The sequence below is a fragment of the Eufriesea mexicana genome, unplaced genomic scaffold, assembly GCF_001483705.2.
Source record: "Eufriesea mexicana isolate 0111107269 unplaced genomic scaffold, ASM148370v2 scaffold2501, whole genome shotgun sequence".
NCBI classification, from domain to species: domain Eukaryota; kingdom Metazoa; phylum Arthropoda; class Insecta; order Hymenoptera; family Apidae; genus Eufriesea; species Eufriesea mexicana.
In genome coordinates, this window is record NW_016910581.1 from 855,081 (window position 1) to 882,973 (window position 27,893).

The following is a 27,893-nucleotide window of genomic DNA, read 5'->3' on the forward strand; positions in this document are numbered from 1 at the left end:
GTTATTTATTAAATGCCGTAGAAAATTGTATTTTTCTGTTTCATTCATTAGAACAGAATTTTGTGGTTACATAAAAATTAATTCCGAGGTGATAGTTTTGACTTTGCCTAGATTATATACATTGGTGAAATACTACTTGAAAATAGTTTTATTGAGTTCTTTAGTGTACCATAAGTATACTCCTCTACCTTTTCAATCTATTTTCAATAATTTGTGAATATTGCATTTCGCCCAATTTCAGTCGTTATTTCATCATCCCCCTTCCTTTATGCTCACACCGGAATCGATTGACTACGCGTCAAAGACTACAACTGTTAAATTATCGAGCAACATTTACGGATGAATGTTTTTTTCAATGTATACAAGCGTGAAGAGTTGAAATGAATGTCTTTGCTGCAACGAATATCAAAAACAACCAATCATCTGCTACAAACGTTCGCCCACGATTACGCGTATCCAAATTCAGTCACGAAATCTTTGTCAAACGAAATAAGCTCAAGGATCAGAGCTCCGACCAACGAATTACGCCAGGTAATAGAATGATAAATAATTGTAGTATGATGACACGGTCGATGTGCAGATAGTCCTGCAATGAAATTGTGGCAATAGTACCCGAGGCGGGGTGGAAGATGTAAAGATGGTGCACGGTGAATCGTTGTGGAGGATGAAAAACAGATGCTAATGAAGTATCAACGACACCCGTCACTTAGTATGGTCCGAGATGGACCAGCGACTGCGCTCATTCCTTCAATTTTCCTGTGTGTGAATGCGTGTGTGTGACAATTTTCACCTTTCTGCAACATCGTCCATTTTTTTAGTCCTCCCTTTCTCTCCCTTCATTTGCCGTTTGCAATCACATGGCCATGGCATGCACACCTGATGGAGGCTCACCAGAAAGAATCACGGGAGTCGAGGTGCACATGCATCCTCATGAAATGATCGAAAGTTCCTTCCGAGTCCTTTTGCAAGGATTTCATAATACGTAGGCGCTAATTCGAGCTTGGTAACGAAGCGAGTGTAAGTGCTACTGGTAAGTATGAAAATGTGGAGGATTATCTTTGTCGCCATTTTGATTAGTCATTAGTCATTAGTCAAGTAGATATTTCGAGAATATTTTATGGCATAGAGTAATCTATATAATACTGGATATAGCATTGTGTAAACTGTTTCAATTGGATTATGCATTTTATGAAAGGAAGCTTGACGGAATTGGTATAGTGAGTTTAGCACATGCATATGAACACAAGATTCAGAATGATATTTGGCGACATTAGGAATGAAATGAGAAATGATGTGAAAATTGTAATATTGCTTATTATGCCTTTACAATATTTTATTGCGTGCCTCCTTCGTATTACAAGTTAACGCAGCGTCACGTTTATAATATGGTGTTACGTATAACATTCCTTGAGATGTTTGTTGTACTGGGGCGAATGCTGGATCACTGACTTCCGAAGTTAGTTCCTTCTAGAGGTTTAGAAATCAAATTTATATTAAGCCATGTGGTTTTATTTGAATTAACTAGCCATGGTTAGTAGTAACTAAGAATATTATCCTCAGCGACTCATATTCATCGTAGCATTAGTCAACAGACTAATATTTTGTGAAGGTTACACTAGCGACTCCCTTTAAATATAGAATATTATTATTCGTAGGATGGAGGAAATAAATACTACGTTACGAATTATTACTTGTTTCAAATAAAATGAATCATATAGGTTGAAAGTAAAATTTTTGTTGCTTTAATACCGTTATGGATGTTTAAACGTCTACTAACAATATTCCAACAGATTTCGAAATAAAATGAATCTCAAGCGTGAGCTAAGAATTATAATTCTTCCAATTACTGGTGGCACAGAAGCGAAGGGCTTAGAATCGAAATACTGAATTACTCTGCTTAAAAGTGAAATTTAATTGATTCTAAAGTTTTTTAAGCGAAACGTTGCAAATACCAATGAACTGAGAATTCACTCGAAGCTTAGATAGAAGCAGATTTGCCCTCAAATGTAGAGCAATCGTTTACAATTTAATACCCAATACCTGCAGCTTACTTTTTTTTCGTAGGCATTAATACGGTTCTCGTGTAAGTGCAGTTTGCGTGTAAAAAGTTGGAGCGAATATTCCGTTGAATCAGTCGCATTCGATATACAATTCATGCCGGAATTCGTTTAGAACTTGCCATCAAACACGCACAAATATACTCAAAGCAACGAATTCAAGGTCTCGTAAAATTAATTGCTGCGTACGTAACTGTTCTGAAAGGAGTAAAATCTTTAAAGCTTAAAATGTGCAATAGATAGCGAATTAGAAATATTTCTTACAATAATCATTACATCAGTGTATATCAACATTTCTCTAAAGAGTTGAAGCATAATTTAGAACCGACATCTGCCAAAAATTTCCAATTAATTGGCCAAAGTGTACGTCAAAATTCTAAACAACTTCCTACCAAAGAATACCTACAAATTCTTCGCGAAGTTCGGCAATATTACAAGCAAACCTTTATCAAAGGTCTCCACTGAAATCGTCAAGAGTCTCGTTAAAAACATAGCCGTTCGAAATAAAACAGTTCCTGGGAGAAAATCCTCCGTGAATCAGAGATGAACCAAATCCTCTCTGGGCCCTGTCTGACTACTCTCGTCGGTGGTGCACACGGCGGACGTTTTTAGTGGTAGTTCGGAACGGAAGCACGTCGATCAAGCCACGTCTGAAACGTGCGGCTACGTCAATACCGCGTGGAAAGGAAGCGTGGTGCAGGAAAGGGAAAAAGGAAGACAGGAAGAGAAGCCACCACGTGACGGCTGCGCGGAGGAAGGGATAGCATTATTTATACCGTGAATTACTGCTTGTTTTGGCCGAGACCATTTCCCTCGTAAGAAACGACACTCTCGGTCCTTTGTTACGCCTAATCCACGTTCCATCCATTCTAAGAAACGTTCCGAGTCTGTACGACATATGTGGGTGAACTCCAGCCTAGATAGGGTCGAATTTTCGATGGATTTGTTGTGGCGGAAGTTGCCACGATCCTAAATACAGCGGCGGGGATGTCGAAAGGTAGGAAAGTTGAAATTTTGGAAGAAAAGTTGGAAGATGGAGCAGAGATTCCTTTGTTTTCTGAGGAATTTATGGAAAGCCATGAGATCGCGGTACTGTGGAAGTTGAGAATTGTATCAAGCTCGATATGGCATGTGGAGTGGTAAGTAATATCTCAGATTGGTCATCCCGAATCACTGTAGCAAGCAAATGATGGACGCACTTAAGTCAAACTATTTTGGAGTGCACGTCTGCTGAAGATATGGAGCATTCATTTTGTAACCAAGGATCTTGGTCACCTCTTGCTTACCAAACATACTTTCGCCCTTGTTCCACATTCGTGTTAGGGTATATCTTCGCAACCCCTCTGTTTACTCGCATTCTCATTTCTGTGTTCCATGATTTACTTTTCTTGTTTCGCTTATCTTCGAAGCTCCATCGAATGTTGTTGCAAGTTTTAAAGCAGTTTTTCTGGAAACAGACGAAAATTAGAAGGTAGGATACGTTCCAGCATATATCCGAAGCATAATTTGCCTGAGAATACGAGAAAGGTATCTGTGATAGTTGTAGATAGATTGAAGGATGACAAGGATATATAATTTATATGTTTTCATACGAATTTGAAACTATAAACTGATTAAAATACAATGTTAACTTTAGATCCATCTATCTGTAACGAGTACCGAAATATCATATACATTGCCGATGGCAATCAACCAATTACTCTCTTCGATTTTTAGGCCGAAGGAGGATAGGAGTTCAAAGATTTTCCGTTACAACGCTGAGGATAACTTTTGGAGCTGGAATTAGAAATCGTATGGTAATTAACACGTAGAGTTGTTTGATTTTAATACATCGGACTCTGTTGCATTATTTAGAATTTGTCATATTTATGAATATCGAACTTCAAAGTCTTATCAATTTGCGACTGAATTGCGCCTCTCGAGCGCAAGTGTTTAAATCGGTATAATGAAATCAAAAGTGCATACATAATTATGATCACGATCGAACAGGAATCGATAATATTACAGAGATTGGACGGTGGTAATATTTATTGGCAACAGCAACAGAAATATGTGCGAAGGACAATAAAGTTACGAACTATTTCTCGACTCACTGCAACGCTTAACACAGTATTGCAATGTTACAAACCTGTTCGACTTTGACTCTTAACTTCACAACTCGATTAAGCGACAATTACCTCAGACTTCAACTAGAGGCTAACATGACCATATATGACCATACTAATGATCCGATGCGTTACCCACGGGTACCCTGACTGACCTGGCCTTTATACATTCGATCCCCGTTCTCCCGGCAACCTTCCAAAGGCTACATGTACATGACGGAAAATTTGCGATACTATGTTTATTGTTCAATAAGCAACTGCACATCTCGGTAATGGCGGAGAAACTGTGTCTAATGCAAGTCATCCTGTACCCTTTGGTAGGTCTACAGTTTATACATGCTTTATGGTTCTTGTCATTAGTGAATTATTTGTGGAGTCTGTAGAGAATTCGAGTGAGTGATTTGATGAAGAATATCAGGTAACTGATTTATAAATATAAATTATTAAGAATGATTTGTCTTGACAGATTCAGTGAAGAATTAGGTAAAGTTTCATGAGTTATATTGGGTAATTAGTTTAGGAACATGAATTGAAAGCGGAGAATTCATTGCCACGATATATAGAGTTCGACAAATATTGAGTACCACATTAAATTTTGTGTTAGCTGATAAAATAGGAAATATGCAACGTAGGTATAAAGCATATTGTTAAAATCCGTTTTGTACGTTCACTGCAGATTTTTCCAACTCAGGCAGCTCTACGAAGCACATAGTTTCGCCACACATGTGTGGCAGAATCTGCGGTGTATGACGCAAGTTCGCGTAAAGGAACGACGAACATTTCTGACAATCAAAATATACGCTTCGTATACCCTTCATAGGTTAGAGGGTGAAGGTGTGCGACAATGCTCTAGAAAACATTTTCTAAAATCTATACAGGATTATTAACAAAGGAATGCTGTAATTAAATTCGGTGAAAGTTAAATCGGCTACAAAATTTTAAATCTAGGTGCAGCAGATGGAATTTGAATTCGTTGGACGTGGTTCCCAATTTTAATAAAGTGACTCATTCGCGAACTCCAACCTTTGCATGAACCGGCAATTCGTGTGATTATTGTTTTATCTGGGCTATCGCAATTGCCCTAAACGGAGTGAAAGTGTCTCGGAGAGCGTTCTCGTCTGTCGAATTTAAGGAAAGTTGTACTGATATTAATTACAGTCTGTCTCGTCCCTCTGAGGTAGTCGAAATTACATCATTCCCGTGAAATGACAAGGATTACATTACTCACACCTCACGAAGACTAAGTGCTATGGGAATGTGCTTAATCTAACCTATTTTGCCAGGCGTCGCGGAAACGCAGTTTTCTCTTGTTCGTGCCAACGCTTCTATTGCGGCAAGTACGGTATCGCGCAGATTGAAGGTCATAAAAGCACAGTTAACAATAGGTTTGTAATTAATGTATGTAGCCGAAAATTCAATACGGTATATTATTAATCGTAGACTTAGTTCGAACAGTATAACTAGTAATATTGAATTAATAATACCAATAGTAATTTAAGGCCTTGGTATCCTGTCGCATAATAAGTTGAACAAGTACTGTGGCATTTCATTAGCTATGAGCTACATTTAAAATACAAAATGATAAGTATCTTCGTAGTTTACTAGTAGTATACGATGAAATGTATACTGTGACAGTCGCCGACTCCTAGTTACAATAATGTTTCTTAGTGATGATTTCCTGTCGGTAAAAAAATAGTTGTGAAACATATACCAAATTTAATCTCTTAACTTACATTTCGTTGGAACATTTTCTGATCGCTCTATATCTTCGAAGCTCAAAATCATTGAAAATTTCCAATGGATAGGAAATGTTAACTTCTTACATAGTATTCAGCTTTGCGCGGTCTTCCTAAGATTGCTCTTTGGAGAGCGATACCAATTACCATGTCTCACAACGTGGAGGTGGCTACGCATCGAGACCCGACATGCGGCCCACTGGCGAAGCCTGCCGGCGACACCTGCTACAAACATATCTAATCTAACTTGGAGCGAAAGAACTTGAAATGGAGCTACTGAAACTTTATTTTATTTCGTGTCCTACAAAAAGTGTTTCGGATTGATACACTAAAGTTTGTACTCTACTGACGCATCGCTAATATGCTACAGTTCAGAAAACTATACTATTTCTAAGTTCCCAAAAATATGTGGAATTAGATACGAAAAGCGCGAGCAGAGAAGAACTACCCTATAATTGCGACAGACCTGAACGTGTTCGCGAATATCCAAAAGACCGACTAGCATACGAATCGTTCCTCTGTGTGCAAGACGCTCCAGTTTCTGCTTCGCGATCGAGCTCAGCCCAACTCAGCCATTGCAGATCTTGCCATGACTTAGCCGTGAACCAAAGTGTTCCCCGAGACAGCGAAACTCCCAGAGCCGCTGCGAGGGTTCAGTGAGTCCTTGCTGCCGGACAGACATTACCTGACCGAGCCCCAAGCTTAATCATCCCAAGTGGTATGACCGTAGACACATGCCGGACCAACTACAGGCATATAACCTAGCAGCGTACGACCAGGGCTGCTGGCACCTCGCGTTGACTCCGGCAGGAACAATGACCCGAATGCCATCCTGGAAAGCTATGCATGATGAGATTGACAGCGGCTTGAGTGAGGGTCGGAGAAGAGGCGTGACGTTGACATACGATGCATGGAACTATCGAGTACACGGATGTACGTCGCGTACGCTAGTTGGTACTTAAGGACGATCGCGATTATCGGGAGAACAATTATGATCTGTTTGGTAAACGAGAGGGATAACAGAGACAGAATATGGAATAGATGCATTCGCTCTCAGTTATATAGCTAACTTTCGTACAAATGACACGCGCGTGAGTATTAGCCTAGTAATCTATCATAAAACCATTTATAACGACATAGATCTAAACGCAAGCATCCCTCATCGTCCAACAGTATCTTCAATCTTGTAACTAGTTGTGTCTAATCGCACACATCCCTCGTCGCCCAACGAAGTCTTCCAGGTTAAGTCTTGGGAAACCTTAAGTCCGAAAGGTGAATATATTATCTTATATACAAACCCAATGGAAGACGGATTAGTTACACGAAAGAAAATAGAGGCGAGGCGAATAGAAACCGGATGCGTTAACGAAATGGAAGGAATAATCCATCGATATGACAGAAACAGCGCATCAGTGAAATGAAAGTGAATTCGATATAACAAACCAACAATGAAAGAATTCGGAGATAGGAATAGGTAGACTCCAAAATAAAACAAGAATGGCGGTGATGTACATGTGGAGTGGATAATGGCTATAGACTACTCCGAAGATCTAGACAATGACCACCATCCATTTCCACCTCCCCTCCACTCCATCCCAATGCCACCGCCGGCCACTCTGCCGACTAACTCTTCGAAAACTTAGAAGTTACTCTCAAGACGCCAAAACGACAAATGAACTCGTGTTCAAACCAGCGAATTCAGATAACAAGCATATAAAGTTCATACGTAGGATAGTCCTGGGGAGAACTGACTAGAGGGGGGAACGATGAGACATATGAAAGGCAACAGCGAAGTATTTCAATCGAAACAAGAAAGTAAAGCCGAAAAAAGGCTGTACGAAGGTTTATTTACCAAGGACAGCTTGCCCAATTCTATCCCTCGGGAATGCCGCCGAGGTATCTCTGGTGATGTCCCGGAAGTGCCTGGTCCAGACTCGATGTACCTCGTTCGTGCTCCACCCGGCGAGGACCTGAGGATTCGCGACCTGCCCCTCTTGTATGACCACAAATCGGTTTCAGAAATCGGCCGAGGATTTTCGAATTTTGTAGATTTCGTTAAAAATTACGTTATATCTATAATAGTTCATATTTTCCTACCTTTTTCTATTACTATTGCATATGCATGGTTCCGGTTACTTGTTATTAACAATGTCAAGTAGGTGTTAACAATAAATTCATTAATTTATACAAATTTAATAATACCATATACGGGTTTCCTTAATTAAGGAATTCTCTTGTACACATCGTTATGTTAAGTTAACCGTAATATTTTTTTATGTATGTTTTTCAGTTTGATGATACATATTTTACCGTTCTATCAATGCTGATCATCATCCTAATATTAATTCTGGGTGGTTTCTTCTTCAGAGGAATATACAGAATTCTCTTTTGTGAAGCAAATTCGTATCATATAATAAACTTCTTATAAATATCCAAGAATATACGTATAAATAGTGCTCGGAGTGCTATTTCTAACCTCTGATAGCTATTAATAATTATTGAGAAGCAAAAATCATTTTAATTAGAGGCATTGATTAACTCGGGATGCTATCATCCATCTTGTAAGACAGGACTGAACCTCCTGTCCTTCTTACCGCTTGCTCTTGTATAAATGCACTTTCTTTTAAATCTGAGGATGCTAGAGCAACTTAGATTACGCATTCGTCTTGGATAAAGTAATCTCTAAAAAAATTACCAAATCTTTACCACAGATTTAATAGGAAGTTAATATTTACTGGACTGTGTTTCCTAGAGCCACCTATTCCCTTATCAAGCTCATTTAATCAGTGATACGAGAAGTTTATAATTAAAGCTTATAAGTTATTTTCGCTCCATTCATTTTTATCACAAATTCATGCTCCGAGCAATCAGTCATTGACAGGGAACTTAATAATTCATATAACATTTGACCGCAAATTTAATTGGCTGTTTAATAATTAAGTAGCAAATGCTATTTTCCTATAGTTAGTTTATAATGGTGGTTGTTCAGTACCCCTATTATCATTTTAAAGTTTCCATAGTTAGTTTTATTTGGAAGTAATGAAATATTCAAAGGCAAGATATTTCGGTACCGGTACCACGTTTACCTTTTATACATTTAAAGTGTATATACAACCATCGATCACGGTTTCGAATTAATTATCCATTCTGTTCATAGCCTACTCCCTATCTCATGCGATCAATATTAGGTATCTCATTTCCGTAGTCAATGTATAGAATACCTAAATATACATTTCACATATACTTAATCATTGCCAAAGGTCCAACTATTACCTTCCTGCTTCGCTTCAACCTTACACCACGATGATTCCCAATTTAACAAAGCCTCTCGTCGCAGACACCACTCATACCGCCCTATGCTCCTCCCTCGGTGTTCTCCTTTAAAAAATCTCGTCTCTCCCCAATCTCCCACAAATTTTTCCGATAAATTTGTTATCTATTTTGCTCGCAGGTGCTATTCCAATATACATTGTTGTATACACACTAAGATGATGCTCCGTCGGATATGCAGTTCTTATTACGTAATTTACCCTCGTAGTTTAACCCATCTACCATCTACATAGCCAATGACGTCGAAATAATTCTCGAGAAAGAGTATCCATTCTTCTTGCACAGGCGTAATCGGGGCAGTATGGCGGTACGTCCTAGCCACAACGGGATTAGGAATTACGAAGGAGGAACTTATCATTGGTGGGCAAACGTGCGAGTCTGGTATGCCTTATCTAATCTCAGTCGCGACAGAACGACCTCGAACGAAGTTGCTCGCACGCTTTCACGTGCTTGTCATAAACACGCACGCTAGAGTCCCGGCCTTGAGCATGGTTTCGGACATGTACGTCGAGCCTCGTTCTTAAAACCTGATTTTGACTCTGATAAATCCATCCAAAGTCAATTTGGACAAGAAATCCATGCACTCTGCCGGAGTTGCTATATAGGGATAAATATTCTGCTGTTCGTTACTTGGTTTTCATCCTTCAGAAGTTACAGGACGAGAGAGCGTCTATCTATAATTTCCTTTCCTTCCTCAAACAGAACTTCGTGCCCGGAACGCGTTTCACTATAGTGTCAGCACGTGATGGTGGATCATAGAAAAATTTTCATGCCGCAATGAATTCATGAAATTGGATTTGTTAATGGTATTAATGTAGCAGTTGGCACACTTTTAGGATACATGTGAACAAGAAGCCGTAGATTCTTCGAAAAGCAAGCTGTTCTAGAAATTCACGTGTAATTAGGGTATGCAAGTACTACGGGGTACAGAGTCATGCGAAGGGAAGTGTAGTGATTTCGATAATTAAAAACCTTAAATAACGTAGAGTCTAATAAAACGAATTTTAGAATGAGTTAAAGCCTAGTTTGAAAAATGCACGTATACTGATTGCAATTATGTTCTGTAATATTAATGTAGGCTACAGAATCAGTACATCATTAAAAAGACTCAAACGTCAGAAGTATGTCGTTTCAAAAAATGAGTAAATATGGGCGTACAATTAATCGGTATATTTTACACTTGTTTACATACATCCTATTAGATCCATCGCAGATACGTCACTCATAACAGTTTTGCCCATATTTTGAAACGAGATACTTACTCGCTTTCTACAATTTCCCTATTATATTCCCTTCCTTACATAATATTTACATAGGACTATATGTATTTTTAATGGTACAGTGTTACTTGAAGTTATTTTTTACAACTTACTCTCACGAACAATTTCCCAATAACTTGCACGCCGCTTGTACCACTAGATCGAAGTCGTTGATCTGCAATTCGGTATTGGTTTTTATCTTCAGTAGCCAGTTATAATGAAGGCAGTGGATAAGATAGCTCTTCAAGGAAACTCGCAAACATTTTTAATTTTTCTTTCCGAAACAATATTTTTGTTTCTAACATATCTTCCAGTGCAGACATCTGTATGGATTCGCTATAGATCGAATAATGGAAAATGTTTTGAAAATACAGAGGGTTAATTGTTATTGCTATTATCGTAGATGATAATATATAACTATGTCTTTTTGCCGTTAACCCAAAAAATTCTTTCGCTGTATCTTTCTGATTCTAATTCTGCACTCATTAAGTATCTGTACTAGTATTGTCACAAAATAAATTGGATTTAATCGATTCGCCGACAGAATACTCTACGGAGGTTTATGATTCGGTTACAGTAAATGAGAGGCAATAAGGCATATCGAGATTTCGGCCTTCTAGCGACTAACTGTACCAAAGAAACGGCACAACTGTGACTTATTCAGAGTTGAGCGAAGGATGGTAAACGAATATGCATCGAGGGGTGTCATCGAGGTGATATCTGAACGCAGTGGTCGATTCCTCTTGGTTAGGTAAGACAAGAATGCGGAATAGAATATATAACGGAATGTACTTTCTATCCCTTTTCCGTTTTCGAATGGCGGACGTTTAAGCGGTCATGTATCCGAAGACCGTTACTTATACGCGCTGTGAAATCTCGATTGTGTTTCGGTTTTACAGTTGTTCGGCTGTTAACCATTGAGTACATGTGTTTCGTATTTAGAAATCGTTTGTCTCACTAATAACCTGATGGAAATTGTTGGGACATTCATATCGACGTAACTGTGCCTCGCGTTTTCTCATTTTTGTTAGATACTCTCGGTTAAGTGTGCTTCGGCAGTGAATTCGAGGTGTACGATTGATATGCCGAAATTTGTGCGAGTGTCTCTTGCTTAATATTTGTGCTGCAACGTATGTCTGAATAAAGTATACATATTACATGAAGCAATTCTGTGATGATAAGAACGTATGGGTAATCCTTCTCTTACCTTAATGATAAATATCAAGAACAACTTTGATGTAAACAGAGTATTTTTTAAATAATTATGAAAACAGGAAATCAGGAATTCATTACTTTAACGGGTTTGGTAGTACTGACGTTAAACTTTATATTACATAATACGAATTTAGGAAATGATATTCATATATGGAAATTATATAAATGTATAAGCTTTGTATTGAGGTACAGATGACTTCGTATTTCGATAATTTCTTATTCTAACATTCTTTGGTGATGTGAATCATTCTTAGGGATATACTGTGTTCAAAAATATCAGGTTTTAAGAACAGCTAGCACATCCGTGTTGTTTTTATAGAAACCATTGGTGTTACAATTTCAAAGTAGGTTCCCACTATTTGACTTCTCTGTTTCGTATTTTTAGTATTTTATGTCAGGAACATCTTGTTAGGCTAAACGCTTTCTGTGATTCAATGGATATGAAGGTATCACAAAGGTGGAAAAATCCAGAAATATCCATTCTCCATGATTTCCTGAACTTGGTACATATAACTGGTTATAAAAGAATATTCTGATGTCTTATCGTACTATAATTGGTATTATAATATTTTAATTCTTTATTATGGTCTTATGCTGTTAGAGGTATTAATAAGAATAAATAAAACTGGAATCAACATATTAGGTTCAAAGATATAAGTTTCTAAGGAATAGTATTGCAAACCCGTCACATTGAATGAAATTATTCTTTAATTTATAATTTCCTATGCATTTGTTAAAGCAAAAACACATATTGAGCTTCTAAGTTAAATGTAGAGGCGTAAACTTAATACGCAATTATTAAATACTAGATCAGCTTTCCTGCGAAGACTGGCTCATAATATTCTCGTCCTCACTTTATTTACAATGAAAATAATATCTTTTACGATGAATAATATCCAGTATGACATGCTTTCATCAGATTTGGAACCTAACTTCCTCACAGCACGTGATATTTGATAGAAACGCAACAGCGGCATTATACCAAGCTTACATCTGCAGTATGTTGATTCCCTTATTATTGTAGTTCATTATAGTCAATTTTCGTCCTTGAGACGTTGATTTATAAATCAGTACATTGGTACATATTTCGCAGCCGATTAAATGTAATTCTTCGAGTTATTGATAAATATTAGTAAAGATGTGAAGCAGAAACTGCAGTTATAGTAATGGCAAAATTATCTTATGTTGAAGATAATAAATATGTAGAATAAAATAAATATCTGAATGTTTGTTTCTCTGGTATTGATAGTAGGGAACGAGACCTTCCAAATGGAATGCGTTTTCATTGAATTAATTAATAATACATTTAATCATAACAGAAGACAGTAATACAATTTCTCTGGAGATAATGTGAACTTTTTAATTTTAATTAGCAAAGAATTTCATTAAATATTTCTTATTACATAAGAATCCGGAGAGATAGGAATAATAAAGAACAGAATAAAATATTAACCTTCAAAATGAAATTCTGATATATTTTCTGCAGTACCAATTACGCTTAACGTAATATTAGTTGACATAATTGATTGTGACTCTGTTGAGGGGATTCTGAAGTTTGTGAAAAATGAAACCGGATCCAAAATGAACACGTGAATCTTTATTTCTCAACCAACCGGTAAATAATGCTTTGCTTCGAAACTTTTGTTTGAATACAATCTAACTGAATACTCTGGTAATTAATCTTGGCACTCGTACTTACTGGAGTGGTTAATTAAAAGCCTTTAGGTTAAATCCGTATTTTCACTGGAAAAATTGCCCCCACCTTTGATATTCAAATATAAACTTCAAGCCTGCGTTCCATAACATATTACGTTTAATATACTTCTCTCAAGCTTCTTATTAATTATATGCATTATTTGTCACATTAATATTAATCAGAAAAATATGTAATTAGTTTTTCGATGGTATGATTAAATCGGAGGATACGCATACACCATTCTTTAAAGTGATACTGTTCTCCTGTCAACCATCTTTCTAAATTCCATCGTTACATATGTAAAATTGTAATAGGGAATAAGAGATATCATGACATAAATATAACATGCATACTACTATTACTGACAAAATAAGCAGTAATTTATGATTATTATATATGATTCGTTAATATTCATTTATTCTAATTATTCATTTTATTTCCTTTTATTTCTGGGAAACTAATTGATACTTTACAAGATATTCAAGTAACTAGATTTCGAAGCTTAATTTCCCAAATATCTGTCCCGTAGTGTACCTGTCAAAGATTAATTACCCCCTATGAATTCAACTTGCAATGATGAAGCAGAAGTCCTGCATAGTTATCACTATACTTCCACAGTTACGCAATGTGTGGTAGAAAGAAGATGTGGATCTTTCATCGAAAAAAGAATATGAGTTGCTATTCTTCGTCTGTTCGACTAAAAAAATTACGGAATTTATACCTTTAGTGTACACTATCCTTCTACGTTATTTCATTCTCATTGGTTAATCTCTTACACGTTACACGGATCCACATCTCCCTCGCCTCGCGTGCAATCCTTGATATCTCGAATATTCTATCCCAACTTATAACGGACGTGTATGGCAACATTCGAAATATCTGTAATTAATGTTCCGGTAAAAACATTGTTAAATGTCACCGCTTAAACTGTATTTTAACTCTGACGCTTTTGTTTCGATTCTTCTAAATCAGAATAATGTACTTTTCAAAATTTCGAATTCATACTCTTCGAATAAAATTTTAATACGAGATCCAATTGTTAATATTACAAATCATAGGTGTAAATGAATATCAGTTATAAATAGTTTAGTCTTGCTTGAACAAATAGCTGCGTCTTTGATGCTAAGTAAGTTGAGGAAATGAACTTTTATATAATATGAAATATTAAGTTAGACTTAAATGAATAATTTATTTAAGGCTATAAATCGTGAACCGTATGAGGGAAATTTACGACATAAATAGAGGGAAATGAATCGATAGGAGAATAGGTGTTACCAGTGTGCTTCATTTGTCAAGCATAGGAAATCCGATGTATAATTAACGATACGCTGGCGTACATTTTACTTGAAGTTTATAATGCAAAGCACACGCTGACTTTCGCCTCAAGCACTTCGGCGTGAAGTGCCCTCCAAGAAGGTCCGAATCCCATCAATGTAACGTGTACTGGCAAACATTCCGCTTAAAGCGAGCATGCTCTGGCTTCCACCAACCCCAAACTCGATCCATTCACGCGATTCTATTTCCTTTCCGCTAACTCCTTGTGCGATCTCAAGGCGAAAAGTCCTTCTGAGCGAACCTATAGAAATTTCTGAATTTAAATTAAAGTCAGTATTCCTTTATTTTCAAAATTTGCTTTTAAAAGATGTATCGATTAAGAAATATTATCATGTATTCATGCGTCGTTACTGGAATTCCTGTTCCTTTCGCGAAGTCTGGAAGTTCCAACTTCATTCTAGAAATAATTGGATATCCTTATCACTAGACGAAAATTATAATTTCTGACTATATAGAAATTAATTTTTGGGAAAGTGTCGGAAAGGAAGAATAGCTTATTACTGTGGAGAACAGAAGTAGATATTTTGAAAAATTAAACATGGAAAACACACGATTCACTCATACCCATTACGCAAGAAACAGTCAAATTCTGAGCAATTATATTCAATAGTCTTCACCCGTGAAGGAACTGAATTACGAATTAGAAAGGTGTCTTCAAAATAAAGGTCAAAAATATAATACCTTCCGTCTTTTCCCACAAAGGAGTTATTATCTTCGTTAGGCATCTTTGGATATCATCCGTAGCAACAATCTTTATCCTTAACGTCGAATAATGACAAATTTTAAATCAGTCGCTTAGACGAGAGATTTCAATATTAAGAGGATTAATTCAAAATTTCTTCTCCTCCAATCAGTATTCCATTTTTATAAATCTGTTCTAAATTCGTTGATTATCCTCTATCCTCAGTTTTTTCCTGTGAACGTTCGATCCAATTTATGATTCGTTGCAATATTCCTCATCATAAATTTTGTATAATAACGAATTTTAAACAAGTCATATACAGCATGGTAATTTCAATATTAAAAAGAATGACTCAAAATTTATCCCAGAGGAAATGAGTTTCATTTCGGCACCTGGCATTCTATATCAACCTTTCAATTATGAATTTATCGATTTCTCTCGTTCCACAATCTTTCCCATAAAAGGACGGTATCCTTACACTTTATGTTGTATAATGACGATTTATAAATCTTTCATATCTAGGAGAGTGTAGGACACCATTTGAGAAAGGATCCATGAATCGGCGACTGCCAACAAAAACAGCTTATGGACCGAACAATATTTTCTAGAAGTAAGTGGAAAAGTTATTTCTGGCAACAAAATAAAGTTCCGTGCTTCGTATGGTGATGTGAAACGTAGGTTAGGAAAAGCCTAAAACATCGCCCTCGACGACAATAGCAGGGTCCATAGAAATCAGTTGTGACCGGCACGGGCGTGGGACGCTTGGTGTTCGAAAGAGAGTTAAATTAGAGTGCGTCATTGTGTTTTCATTTCGTTATCTTGCTGCTCCTTCCTTCGTCATATAGTTCTATAGATGTTGAGATGGTGTTATACTGTTATTGTTGTTCTGTCAATTTTTGGTGTCTCAACGTTAGTCTTCGCCATCCTACAATTTAGTAATTTAGGAATTTAGTAATTTCAATACTAAGAATATAAATTCCGCATGTTGGAAAGACATACTGAATGAAAGCACCTGTAGAATGATCATATTGCACTATTAGAAGGAAAATCGGGATATTACATAATATAAAATTTTCAATTAAGCGTTTGTGAATAGACACTTAATCTATTGTAGGCTTAGCATTGGATGGAATTATTTTTCATTCTTGTAGATATAAGGAATAATAGGACACAAATTTTTCATTTATTTATGATTGGGTATAAGTGCGTGTGAAAGTGAGATATCGTGGAAAATGAAATGGGAAATGAAAATGTTAAATTTTACATGGAAGAATCTCCAAATTTTACTTCTCATAGTTGTCGATAGTGTTTGGAAAATGTACGGCAGTTTAGAAGCAATTAAAGTTTTATCTTTATCTTCCACTTTTTGTTATGACATCTCTTGTAATAGAGGTTTAATTAAAGTACCTTTAATTAGGACATTGCTTCCTTCTGATATTCGTTACGTAATGTGTACAATATTATTATGAAAATTTTGTATCCTCCAATTTTTCATTTTAATTTTCCTTTAAAGCAGCGTAATTCTTCACGCTTTTATATAAGTATGACATTTGGAAACTAGTAAAGGTCATTTGGAAGTTAGAAAAGCTTGTTTACAATATTTTGTCGTAATTCCACAAAACGCTGCACTCTAACACGGTATATATGAATAATATTAATACATCATTATATCAGAATAAAACACAAAATTAATAATTCCAGAGGCAATTGCTGGGACTGGTCGTCCCAATTACTTGTATGCAAGATAAAATCGTGCTGCACCAATTACAGCGGTCAATAATAAGTATAATAATAATATTTCCAGGGAAACAGCCTCTTAATTCAAAATAATAAAGACGACGAGCTTTCAAAGTCCAAGAAACAAAATGGGCACGTATATTCTAGGGAATATTCGTTGCAGCAGAAAGCTCTAGCTAATGGTTCTGTCAATCCCGGCAGGAACGTATTCATTTGCAGCAGCCGAACGTATTCCAATCACTCGCATTTCTTCAAATCACGCGAATATTCGCGCTTTTCTTCCCGCGATGAGAGGAATTAATAATAGTCACGACGAGGCGTCGGATTGAGCTTTGGTTAAAGGCAAACACCGCTATGTCTTAGAGTGTATCACGCTCGCCGGAAACCATGCTGCTCGCATGCATTCAAAAGGTAGTAGGGCCAAATAATTAGAACAACGCTATTATGGAGTACCGCGACGTATTGCTAGTCGCCAGCTCGCGGCGTATATATTAGGCTCGCCGTCAACAATCGGAAAATGACAGCTCCTTAGCGTTTGCTATGTGTCCTACCGCGAGGACATTAATATATTCCGGCGTCGTAGACACGGTATTTGCATCGAATGCATTTTCAGAGAGATAACTGAATGTCTAGCAACCTGTCTCTCCGTCCAATGACTTACCATTGCATGCAACCAAGTGTAAACGTGGATCTACGCTACCTTAGCATTTGAGCAGTTATAGCTTTGCGAGGAGAGATTCGAGAATATCACTTCAGGGATTTATATAAAGGGTAAAGCCGTAACCTTGCGTCATTCGATCGAATTTTCACCTGGATATTTTTGCGGTGGAAGGCGGGGACGGGTTTTCGGTAAAAGATTAGGGAAGCCTTAAGAATCCTGTTTCCTTTAGAAATTTATATTTGCGCTCCAAATTGGGGAAAATTAGACCACTGTAGAAACCCCAACGTATTTAGTATACGACTTTTGGCAGCTAGGCAATTTAATTCCGAATAAATTATTCCATTGAATATCAAACATGTTTGCTATTACTTTAAAAACAAGATGGAATTTATCTTGCTCTCATTCAGTATGACCGGTACTTGTGTATGGCATTGCAACTTTTGTACATTCTGCCCTATAAACCTTTTAATTAGTAACATGTTGCTGGTATACACTTCATTGAGTCTAAAATTACTTCTAAATGAAAAATTCCCCTTTACCCCTTTCATGGTGTGACTTTTGTTGTTTTACAAACTGTAATTGAACGTAATTCAAAAATGACATTTTCTGCATCGAAACTACCATTGTTCCAAATTTTAAAAATGTTCAGCAAGAAGCATGCTCTGCCTTCTACGGTAAAGTAGTGTCAATACAAGTTCAATTCTGGGATGCGAAGGTAAGACTCACGAAAGTATGCAAACGATCAACATAGTGGCGTACGGCGCTAACCGCTTTGATTACGATAACGCGTATACATCGTCGTGAGTTTCTCATACTAAATCTCACAAATATCAATTGCTCTCGCATTAGGCTGAAACAACATGGAGCGTGAATTAACGCGCGCGAAATTTGAATAAATCCAAAAATTAACAAGATTTTATTTAGAATAAAATGGATATGTAAGTTGCCAATTTAAATTTAGTGACACCATTATGCTCAGTATCTCGTAAATATATCAGCGTGTAAGGACTTAAGAGAGCGCTAGTAGAAAATTAGAATTAATTCGTACATTAAACCTGCCAAAGATCAAATCCGAAACCATTTCCAAACATTTTACTTCAATTTCCCCATTGAATCAATTATTGCTTTGGTCACATGGTTGCGTGATATTGCGTCCAATATATGTCATATTAATTTTCCTACATTTTCTCAAATTATTCTTTCCTTTTCTCATTCGGTGGTCAATTACCCTGTGGTTGATTTAGCGTTAGATAAGAAATAGCGATGCGTGGAATGTCGGAATAAAACAATTCCACTCGTTAATTAAAGTCCGGTACCTTGTACACCGCTTTAAGTTGTTTCGTCGTATTTTCATCGGGAAATATTCGAACCGCTATTTTTCCGCAACGATTGAACCGCCGAGGGCAAATTGTTTAATATGCAGTCGGTCGATGAGACCCGCTTCATGGTCTTATTCCAATTCCTCCGCGATACCTTGCCAGGATAGATGCCTACTGGCTCGTAACGGAAGTAAGTAACGCGCGTTTCCGCCTCTCCTGACGACAATGACGAATACCTGTGGCGTCATGCTGCCAGTATTTCAATATTCTCCTGGGGAACGGGCGCGTGAACGAGGATACACGGCTTCGCGAATTTGACCCGAATGAATTTGGCACTCGTTCCAGACGGAAAAACAAGAAACCGGACAGATACTTCAACGGGCAGAGATACCAGAACTGGCTACAGATTCGATATCGCGGAGCAGTTGATATGTTCCTCCTTGCGCTAACGATACCACCGGCGATCTCGCCCTTGTTACTAGTGGAAGTTTTTGCATTCATTTCTGTCCTATCTTACAGGGTTACTTGATATGGGAACGTTTGGTTATACACATGTCTTGAATTTATTGCTGGATTCGTCGCCCTCTGTAATTTTGCTATATGCATTGAAGTGTTATGCAATTCGTCATCTTAGTTAAGGTTGGCTGGTGGACTGAATTTGCTGTTTAAGTGGCTACTTCATAGCATTTTTGTTATCCGGATTAAATAACTCGGAACATTGGTTAACTAGAGAGCTTAATATGGTTTGGTGGGCGGCGTGAGTTATTGCTCAATATCGTAGACTTTATTAATATCTAGTTTATTTATTTATTGCTCTTTCTATACGGGATTAACCGATCTGAAGAATTACAAGGAAATTATTGCAGTGAGGCACAATGCTAACGGTAACAAAGGAAAAGAAGAATAAAACAAGGAAGTAAGGACAAAAATAAAAATATACGTATACACAAAGGGACGAGATGTGTAAAAGTATAAAAGAAACAGAATTTTCTACAGAAATGTGCGATGTAACATCTGTTTTATTTTGAGAAGGGATTGGCTGAGCAGATATAATGTAGAATAGGAATTGTTGACATTAGCAATGGTTCTATTAATAATGAGCGGCATCCAAAGACTGCTTTACGTTGTTGTACATGAAGAAAGCAGTGTCGTCTTGAATAAAAAGTTGGAACATAGATTGAGGATTTTTCCAATATATCAGAAAAATGTACAAGGCTATTGAGCACTCTATAAACGAAAATAATACCAGAGCTTTCCCTCGTTCAATCTGTCGTTGCCATAATATGTGATGAGCGTATGAATTGTTAATTATGACACGAAACTGACATGGACTGCCCAATATGTCATGAAGCTAAACGTTGTAACAGGTATCGCACTTTTGCTAAAAAGCTAGTGTGCAATTTAAAGTAAGGTGCTCAGATTTCTAGATTCTTTTGTTAGACAGCTTGGAATACTGCTCAATGTGTTCCTTTGATTAATGTCGTTATTTAATTTGAATTGGCTTGTGTTTTCTCATTTAATGCTTCGTTATACTGAATTAGCTAGCCTAGCTGTACCCCATTCATTTTCTTAAATAGTGTTATACTGCCATTAGGAACACAACTATTCTTACCATAGGAATTATAGACCAATGACCAAATTTTTCAATTTTCGGACAGAATTGATAATAATTACGAGATGTTGAGGAGTTCCACATTTTCTGGGGCCTATGGGAAACGTTATGATACATATTTTATAACAAACAAGTTTTGAATTTGGAAGCTTTCAAACGTTATCTTATCTTTACATATCTATACAATATATAAATTTTATAATGCAGCTATCTGTATTATTTCATTATAATGTAGCTTGAACTGGATAGATATCTATTCGTGTTATACCCAAAGGATGCACATAAATACAGAGATATTTAAAAACAACGTAAATATTTATTTCCAAGTTATCCATAGAATTCAAGCTTTAATTCTGACACATTTCATTATGAACGTCCATTCATATTTCTCAATATCCAAACGAACTTGTTGTTATTCTTAGATGAGTTACCTTCCGCTAGCATTACCATGAACGAAAATAGAATTTCCAACTTAAAGTACGATTCTCTATACGAAATTCAGGGAGAATTGTCGATATCGAAACATGAGATTGCTTGCAGATACCTCGTTCAGTTTAATTCGTATCACGATTAATTCCAGCTTATTCCGTTTGCCTTAAACTATCATAATTGCATTGTATTTCCTTTTCTTTTATGAAAATTTTTGAATATTTATGAAAAAAAGTAAGACTATGCGAGGTGAAAATATTAACGCCTCGCAGAGGAGTGTATCGAAATTCATTACCCCCGCTTGGATATAAATGACGGGTGTGCAGGTTCTCCGAGTTAAATGAAATTGCATGCGTTATCTACTTAAAAATCGTCGGGAATTACCCACTATAAATTCGATGTAAGCAATTTGCGACTGAAGTTTTAATTGGAATGATTGATAATTAAATAGGTGTCGCTTACGACGTGAATAGTATCATTGAACTTAAGCGAAGTGAAATTTAATCACAGCTTATTTAAGAAAATAATTCTAGACAACTAATAGTAGTTCTCGTTATAACTTTTAAATGCAATAATTGAAACAATAACTAAAGGTGAAAAATGCTTCCTCTGATGCTGATGTGAGCACTTCATATATGTAATGAAATACAGTTCTGGAAGAAAGTGTACGGTTTCGTTCTTATGTCTGCAAAGTTGGAAAAAGCTAGAACCATTTCCGAAAATTGGTCGTAATATGTGTAACAACATGAAGTAGCTCACGGTTATATGAGAGGAGATTTATACGATGAGGACTATGATAAAATTACAGAAACCGAGTTTGTAACGAATGTTCCCGAACTAAGCAATATAGAAACATTAGCAATTGTAAAGTATATTCGTATCCATATCGTACCAACCGATAAGTTGCTGTCGCAAACGAAACAACCAGGGCGATGAAAAATCAGTGAGTAATTTACATAGAACTATCAGGATTATAATAAGAAAGCAATGTCAATCATGGGAGTAATGTTCACAAATGGAAGTCCATGAAAAGTGCATACTAAATTCGAGAAAGGTGATCTCACGTTTCTCGCTATGCTAACATCCTTGCATAGCTTAGGTTACGACTATGTGATAATATCTGAAATAGAAGTAACTTAACGTGAAACATGGAAATGAAGCACACGTGACTTCCTATTTTCGTCCCACCATAAATGGCAACCAGCCGAATCCATTGGTATATACAAGAAAAGATTCGATTCGTTACGCGCCCATTGCGAATATTTTTCGAAGCGCAAATGTTTAATAACCAGAAACGTGACACCCAAGGAAACAGCGTGCCGAGAGGACCATCATAGGAGAGCGAAGAGCGAGGATCGTGAGACGAGAAAAGCGTGACAGGCGTGCGAGCGGGGCGAAGTCCTTCCCTCGCAACTATAGCTCCCTCATACGTTTCATCCCGGTCAGGAGCAGTGCATTCAGAAATGCGACGCTTCTTCTCGGCATCAACAAGTGGCTTTGGCGCTGAAAAATCAGATGCACGGGTCTCGCGACCTTGTTGTAATATGGTTATAACATGCCCTGTATTGGATCACTCTCATGCTACACGTTCTTATATTTATGGGGTACAAGTCCTTTACTGGATCGCTCTTGTGCTATGCATTCTTCAATGTAATGAGTAGGGTACAGTTAATATGACGCACTGTACCTATCAGGAAAGGTTCGCAGACGACACAAATGGCATCCAACTGAGCTTCAATTGCATGGAGTGTATATAATACTTAAGTAGCATACATAAATTCCTAAAATAAGGAAACTCGGTACATACCTGAAGTAGTAGTAAAACTTTGCAGCAAAAAGTCGAAAGTTTTCCTAACATCAGCTGAAGCTGTATTCAAATTGAGCCGAAATTGCATGAAATTTGAGATATTACTGAAACAAGGAATTTCCGTGCAGCTATAAGGCTGTAGTATACCTTCGGCCAAAGAAGCCCAATTCTTTAATATTCGCTGAAACAGCGACCAAACAACACTGCAATTGGTGGAAATGTGTGGCATTACTAAAATAGTGTTACGATGTGCAGTTCAGAAGAGGTAAAAAGACTTTACCGCAAAAAAACCAATTATTATAAAAGTTCGCTGATATTGTATACAAGCAGCCATGAAAATGCATGGAAGATGAGTCATGATGAAAATCATGAATTGTGTGTTATCCTGTGATTAACGTTAACCATTCGAGAATTGCTGAAGAACGCAGTAAAGCATGGGATAAGTTAGTACAATGACTGTAGAAATATGTTGATGGCTATTATCAGTAGCGCATTGTCAATTGTTTATATCTCCGGCTGCAATTGTTATATCTCTTGATCATTCTAGAATCTCGGCTGAATTAAAGTCGTCAGTGAATGGATTAATCCAACGGCCATTGGTGGCTGCACTTAGTACCGTACTATCAACTGTACCCTAGACACAATTGTTCTGTACATTGACCATTATATGGTAGCTCTGGTATTTAGGTCATTAATTTATAGATTAATTCGTCGGATATAGTTCAGTGCAGATGTCTATACTCAGTAGTGAATTCAGATTTGTCAACGTCCCTAGCGACAGTTGCTCTAACAATTGATCTTTCTACAGATGCTGAAGAAATGATATGATCAACGAACGGACTAATCCACTGGCGTCAATACTGTGTACACGGCCGCACACAGTAGAGTATTGTGATGCACCGCTAAGCGATCCATCCACTGATAAATTTCGATCTGCTACGGAGTTTAAATAATCAGGCAACAGAGTAACCCAACAGCTACAGTGCTTTGTCGGTGGATGTACTAAGTACCATCATGTCAATTGTTAATACCACCAGCAATTACTGATTTAACAACTTATTATTCTCGAATTGCCATAGAATACAAATCATTAGTGAACGGATTAATCCAACTGCTACAGTGCGCTTTTAATAGATGTGCCGTGTACAGTACTGACGATTGAAAGGGTCCCTAGGCATAACTGAAATATACATTGGTCATTCCAGAGTTCCTGTGGAACTAAATCATCGGTGATCAAATTAATCAGAATGCTACGGAACTGCGATTATGGCTGTGCTCGGTACTGTGTTTCTATTGTTAACGTATCGAGCGATAATGTATCTGTCTATTGTCATTCTGGAATTGTTATATAATATGTATCGGTATTGAACAGACCAAACCAACGGCTAGAGTGCTCTGTTTGTGGAAGTTACTGGTACCGCCCTGTCAATTGCAAATATCTCCAGCCATAACTCTTCAACGCATTGATTATTCTATTATTGCTTTGGAACCTACGTCACCAGTGTACATACCGTGCCAACGGCAGCAGTACTATGATGATGGCTGTACTCAGTCCTGCTATGTCATTTGTAAATATGTGGAGATGCAATGGACCTGTACTTTGTCGCCTAGAATTGCTAATAAATGTAAATCATCATGTAACAGTATAATCCATCGGCTACAGTGCTCTTTTGGTGGATGCACTGAGCACCGTACTGACGGCTGTAAAAGTCTCTGGACATGGCCGCACTATACCATGGTGTTTCTATAATTGTTTTAGAACATACATCACCAGTAAGCAAATTAATCCAACGTCAGCAGCACTGAGACGATGGCTGCACCCAATACAATGTATGAAACAGTAAATATCTCGAGGGATAGTGGATCTCTCTTTCGGCATCCCAGGAAGGCTATAGAACATAATAATGATTTATCCAATTAGTCCAACGAATACAGTGCTCTGCTGGTGGATGCACTTAGTATCATACTGTCAATTGTAAATATCGCTAGCCGTAACCGTACTATATGTTGACTATCCTAGAAATAATTTGGAACTTGCATCATCTGTGAGCAGAGTTACTCAACGGCGAAAATATTGTGTCGATGTCTGTACCCAGTTCTGGGTTGCCAATTTTAAATATCTCGAGGGATGATGGATCCGCATTACTCTCTCTGGAATTCTCGCGAAGCATACATAAACAGTGAGAAGATTAATCCAAGGAAACAAGGCCCACTTTGTATATGTAGCATGTAACGCACTGTCAGCTGTAAGTATCACTAAGAACAACCGTATCATACATAGACCTTTCAATGGTTACTTTGGAACCTACGTCATCGATGAACAAACTAATCCCACGGGTAGGGTAATGTGATGATGGCCTTACTCAATACTGTGTTGTCGATTGCTAATATCTCGAGGGATAATGGATAGGTTCGATATCATTATTGTACTGCTATAGAACCTAAATCATCATTGACCTGAATAATGCAGCGGCTACAGCGCTACGTTGGTGGATGTACTATGCACTGTGCTGTCCATTCCAAGTTTCCATAGCAATTACCGTACTATACACGGATTACCCTGGACTTGGCATTGAAATTACATCATCAGTGAACAAATGAATCAATGTCTGCAGCATTGTGCTGATGGCCTTGCTCTGTAATGTGTTGTCAGTTGTTATATTTCGAGGGATAGTGCATCTGCCTTTTCTTGTTCTAGAATTGCTGCAGTATATATACCATCATTGAACAGATTAATCCAACAGCTACACTGCTGTGCTGGTGGATGTGGCAAGTTCGGTATAGTCAATTGCAATAATCTCAAGCCATGGCAACACCGTACTTTGATTATTTAAAAGTTACTATGGAACTCGCATCATCAGTGAACAAAGTGATTCAACAGCTACAGTACTGTGACTTTGTAATTTCTAAAGAAATTCTGGAATAATCAGTGTACGGTGCCGCCACGGCTAGAGACTTCCACAATTGACAGTACTGTACTCAGTACATCCACCAGCAGATCAGTGTTGCCGTTGGATTAATCTGTTCACGAAGGATGTTTGTACTGCGGAATTTCTAGAATAAGAAATGAAGGCCCATTGTCCCTCAAGATATAAAGAATTGACAACACAGTGCTGAGTAAAGCAATCATCACAGTAATGTAACCGTTGGAAGGCATTGTTCCCCGATGGTGTAAATTTCAAAGCAATTCTGGAATAATAAATGTAATGTACGTTTATGGCTAGATACATTTCCTGTCGACGGCACATTACACAGTGCATACACAAGCAGGGCACTGAAGCCGAAGTTTTTGTCTGTTCAATTATGATTTATATTCCATAGCAATTCTAGTATGATAAAATACACCTTCATTATCCCTCGAGATATTAACAATTGACGACACCGTACTGAGTGCAGCCATCATCACAGTAATGTAGCCGTTAGAATACTTTCCTCTATGATGGTGTAAATTCCAAAGTAATTCTAGAATAACCTATGCATCGTATGGTTTTGGCTAGTGACATACGTAGTTGACATTACCGTACTTAGTGCATCCAACAACAGAGCTGTGTAGCCGTTGGAATAATCTGATCAATGATCATTTATATCTTATATCAATTATAGAATGAGAGCGGACATATCCATTATCTCACGCGATATTAACAATTGACAACGCAGTACTGAGTACAGCCATCATCACAATATTGTACTCATTGAATTTCATTGTTCACTGATGTTGCAAGTTCCAAAGCAATTCTAGAATAACGTGCGTAAGGTACAGTAGTGGCTAGGGATAATTACAAATGATAGTACAGTACCTATAACATCCAGCGGCAGACATTGTAGACGTTGGATTTATCTGCTCGCTGTGCACGTATGTTCCACAGCAATTCTAGAATGAAAAATGAAAATCCCTTGTCCCTCGAGATATTCATACTTGACAACACAGTGCTGATTACATCCATCATCGCAGCAATGTAGCTATTGTCATACTCTGTCCACTGGTGGTGTAAATTCTGTAGCAATTCAAGAATAACCGATGTACAGTATGGTTATGGACAGTTATATATAAAGTTGTCAGTACGGTACTTAGTACGCATACCATCCGAGCACTGTGGCAGTCGGATTATTCATTTCACTGATGACGTATATACAGCAGCAATACTACAATTGAAAATGCAAATCCATTGTCCCTCGTAATATTGGCAATTGACAACACAGCGCTGAGTACCGCCATCATCACACTATTGCAGCCGTTGCATTATCTTGTTCACTGATGATATAAGTTACAAAGCAATAGTAGGATCATCAGTGTATAGAACGGTTATGTCTATGGAAATATACAGTTGACAGCACGATGCTTAGTACATCCACAAACAGAGCACTGTAGTCGTTCGATTAATCTATTCAATAATCATTTACATCCTGTGGCAATTCTAGAATGACAAGATATATTTGCATTAACCTCCAGATATTAACGTTTGACAACACAGAACACTGTACAGCCATCATAGCTGTGACGATGACGTTGGAGTTATTTGTTCGCTGATGATGTAAAGACCAAGGCAATTCTGGAATAATCAATGTATACTACGGTTATGTATTGAGATATTTCCAATTACCAGTACGGTACGTATTACATCCATCAATATACCTCTGTAACCGTTGTACTCATCAACTGAAAGACGATTTACATCCTATAACAGCTCTATAAATGCAAAATACAGAACCACTGCCCCCAGAAACGTTAACAGTTGGCAACAAAATACTGAGTGCGGCCTTCATCACAGTTGCGTAGCCTTTGGTCTGCTTTGTACACTGATGACGTTAATTCGAAAGTGATTTCAGAATAACCTGCGTGTGGTACGGTTATGCCTAGTGACATTTACAATTCACAGTACTGCACCTAGTGCATTCACCAGCAGAGCAGTGTA